Here is a 4433-nt window from a genome sequence, read left to right as displayed (position 1 = left end):
AAGTTTTTGCTGTGTTTTCAACTCTAGAAACAAATTCTAAAACAAAATATTAATAGATAAGTCTTGTTTTATTACTGTGGATATTGTTATTACATTTTGTGGTTATTTACATTTGTCTTGCTAACAGTAAAGTTTCTGTGATCTGGAGAGCAGTTTGACTGATCTCAACACCTCTGTCAAACATGGCATTATAATCTTAGCCAGTTAAAGAGGAACTTAAAAGGCAAAGAAGACTGAAAATAGAGGGTAACTGTGTATGCACATCTGGAGGATTATAGGCAGTAGAAGCATGCAACGCTAATGATCTGAAAGAGGTGTAGAAAGGATGATGGTCAAAATAATTCAGGATATAAACTGAAGTAGACAAATACAAGTTGCAATTTCTAAAGTAGAAATGAACTGAAATTTTAAGATAAAATCAAAATCATTCATGGATAACCTTAACAAAGTTCACCACAAAGCTCACATATAACAATGATGATAAAATACTTCTGGCAGCATTTAATGACACTTCAAATAAATTGAAGTATGCCTTTTATATACAAATCATGTCATTTAAAGTTTATATTATACTTTCTTACCCCTTCCATCAAAGTTGGTGCTAGCTACTCACCTGAAATACAAAGCTATTAGGCAGGGTTAGTTACAGAATCCTTTTCTATTGGACGTCTGATGAAAAACATGGGACTGGAAACTATTTCTGTCATAAGATGTGGCTCATTCCAGCATTATTTCTCCTGTGCCCTTACCTTCTTGTATGGTTGCTATAGGAGAAGGATACATCTCTAACCAAATAAACCTACTTACTGCTTAATTATGGTATTGCCTAAAATGATCAGCAAGAATTCTGAATGTAGGTTATTGTCACATACTATCAATACATATGAAGAGATCTTTTATGTCTAACATATCCTTGTGCAAAAAAGAAAAGAACCTCACAAATACAATCTTTGCTTACACTGTGAAATTTCTCGACAATTGGAGAAGCAGTAATTTTAGTAAATGAAACCTACTTCCACAGATATACAAAATTGGGTTTACTATTTCCAGTAAGTACATGTCAGCTACTGGTGGTGAAGGGGTTTTTACTATTAATATAGCAGTGCACACAAATATATTTGTGAATGAAATTGCTATGGAGATGATTGTGGTTTTGCCTGGGTTAAAATGCATCTTGTTTGTTTTAATTAAATTTTTAAAGAAATCATTAAAGATACAGAATTTAATGTAAAACATAAAATGACTCTACTCAACATAATTTCCATAGTACATAATATTTTCAACAAATACCAAGTGTGTTATTGCCACCCAATAACTAGAGCTCAAACATCTTAAGTGAATGAATTTTAGAGCAATTCAAACATAACAATATTTATACCTGGTAATAGCTTCTTCTTACTTCAGAATTGTGAGATAGGTATTAAAATGTTACCTTAATAATTCTTTAACTGCCAATTTAAATTTTTCTGGATCTAACACGAAGCTAAGATGATAAAAATGTTTTATTTATTGTCTTATCAATATGTATTTAGAAGTTTCTCTGTGTGTAACAACAATGTAAGGAAAATAGCCATGATTTTGAAAGAGATCAAGGGGATAGACCACATGGGATTATTTGGAAGGAAAGATAAGGGAGAGATAATGTAATTACAATCACAAAAAAAATTTTAGAAAATTTTAAAAATGAGAGAATTTCATCCTGTCACGTTTTAAAACATAACCATACGACAAGAGAAAATGTCATCCACAGATTACAGTACCTACAGCCAAGCTGCAATCCAGCAGGGCTACAGTTCTCACACTGCCCAGCCAACTCGAGGATATGCACAGACAACCCAGGCATATGGGCAACAAAGCTATGGAACCTCTGGACAGACTACTGATGTCAGCTATACTCAGGCTCAGACCACTGCTATCTACGGGCAGAGTGCATATGCGAATTCTTATGGACACCCTCCCACTGGTTACACCATTCCAACTGCCTTCCAGGAATACAGCCAGTCTGTCAAGGATGTGGCTCTGGTGCGTATGACACCACCACTGTGACAGTCACTACACCCCAGACCCTCTTATGAAGCTCAGTCTGCATATGGCACATAGCTGCCTACCCAGCCTATGGGCAATAGCCAGCAACCACTGCACCTACAAGACCACAGGATGTTAACATACTCGCTGAGACTAGTCAACCTCAATCTAGCATAGGGGGTTATTACCAGCCCATCCTAGGATATGAACAAAGTAACTACAGTTATCCCCAGGAACTGCCCCATGCAGCCAATCACCACGCCAACATCCTATCCTCCTATCAGCTGCTCCTCTTCACAGCTGATCAGTTAGAATGAGGACAGTTACTCTCAGCAGAACACCTATGGGCAGCTGAGCAGCTATGTACAGCAGAGTATCTATGATCAGCAGAGCAGCTATGGGCAGCATGTTCCCACTAGTTAGCCCCCTCAAACTGGATTCTACAACCAGTCTCCAAGCCAATATAGCCAACAGAGAGGAAACTACAGGCAGCAGAGGACCATGGATAAAGGACCAGATCTTGATCTAGGCCTTCCAATAGATCCCAAGGAAGACTCTGACAACAGTGCAGTTGATGTGCAAGGTTTAAATGACAATGTGACTTTGTATGATCTATCAGACTTTTTTAAGCAATGTGGGGCTGTCAAGATGAACAATAGAACTGGGAAACTCATGATCCACATCTACCTGGGTAAGGAAACAGGAAAGCCTAAAGGTGATGCCACAGTGTCCTATGAAGACCTGCCATATGCCAAGGCTGCCGTGGAATGGCTTGATGGAAAAGATTTTCAAAGAAGCAAACTCCAAGTTTCTCTTGTCTGAAAGAAGCTTCCAATGAACAGCATATGGGATGGCATGCCACATCGAGAAGGCTGAGGGATGCCACCACCACTTCGTGGAGGTCCTGGTGGCCCAGTAGGTCCTGGAAGACCCATGGGTCTCATGGGAGGCCATAGAGGAGAAAGAGGAGGCTTCCCCCAACGGGGGCCCGAGGACTCTGGAGAGAACCCCTCTGGGGAGGAAATGTCCAGCACTGAGCTGAAGACTGACTATGTCCCAATCTGGACTGTGGAAACCAGAACTTCACCTGGAGAATAGAATGCAAGCAGTGTAAGGACACTAAGACCGAGGGCTTCCTCCTGCCACCTCTCCCACCTCCGAGTGGTGATCGTGGCTGAGGCAGCCGTGGTGGCATGAGGACAGGAAAAGTTGAATTTATGCACCGTGGTAGTCATAGAGGAATGTTCAGAGGTAGCCGAGATGGGGATAGAGGTGGCTTCTGAAGTGGTCATGGCACGGACCGAGGTGGCTTTGATGGAGGAAGACAAGGTGGTCCTGAGGGCCCTCCTGGACCCTTGATGGAACAGATGAGAGGAAGAAGAGGCAGACGTGGAGGACCTGGGAAAATGAATAAAGGCGAGCACCATCAGAAATGTAAAAACCAGTCCTATTAGAGAGACCCGTAGAGCTGCCTTGACAACTAGATTTATTTCTAAACCAGAAAATATTTTACATTTAAAAATTCCTTATTTATAATGTTGGCCACAACATTATGATTATTTCTTGTCTGTACTTTAGTATTTTCATTATCTGCGAAGAAGCATTAAAACAAGTTAAATGGTAGTGTAAAGAGTGTTTTTTTTCCTTTTAAAGATGATTGTTTTAAGGCTTAACAAAGGGAACCCCTTGTGAGCATTCTCAGTATCATTGAGAAGAACCAAGAAGATCTCTAATTATAACAATGTTCATGGTTGTAATTTTTATTTAGATAAAATCCCAAATGTTTACCAACTGTCAAAAATAACCACAAAATAATTATTCACCTATTAATAATCATATTAAAAGCAATGTCATTCAGTATTTAGTTAAATTTTCACATAAGCACTACAGCAATATATTTTAACATCTCAAAAGAGAGAAAGGTCTTTGCTCACGGTCAACAAAATAAAAATAATGACCAAATTTATTCCACATGAAACAATGTAAAAAAGTAAAACTAAAGAAAATATATAAAGGAAAAACTCCCAAACATTAGACACTAGAAATGGAAGCAAATCTGTGAGAACGGCTGTACAGCCTGCCAGCAGTAAATTTCCATTGTGTGACTCATGGAAGCAATGCCCAGCATCAGCTGACAGTGTGCCAAAGACAGAGCTTGGAGTGCTGTGATGTCAAGGAAGGTAGACTTTGCAGATCAGAGTAGTAGAAATAAGGAAGAAAGCGCTCCACAGATTGAACACTGAAGATGAGCTGATGAGTGGGGTAGAGTGTGGGGAGGAAACCAGAAGCACCTGAAAGGGATTCAGAAAATGGATGCTTGCCATACCCCTGGGCCTGGGAATAACATCTGTTCCCGACAGACAGAAAGGAAAATTCAAGAGACAGGACACACTGCACTAACAAGGGGC

At 39.7% G+C, this 4433-nt stretch overlaps 1 pseudogene; it reads left to right on the top strand.

Moving 5' to 3' along the window:
- The first annotated feature begins 1737 nt into the window (after positions 1-1737).
- On the top strand, positions 1738-3479 carry LOC101825265 (annotated as a pseudogene).
- The last annotated feature ends 954 nt before the right edge of the window (positions 3480-4433 follow it).

Source organism: Mesocricetus auratus, unplaced genomic scaffold (assembly GCF_017639785.1).
Source record: "Mesocricetus auratus isolate SY011 unplaced genomic scaffold, BCM_Maur_2.0 Super-Scaffold_100019, whole genome shotgun sequence".
In the NCBI taxonomy this organism is placed as follows: domain Eukaryota; kingdom Metazoa; phylum Chordata; class Mammalia; order Rodentia; family Cricetidae; genus Mesocricetus; species Mesocricetus auratus.
This window is presented reverse-complemented; position numbering and strand designations above follow the sequence as displayed.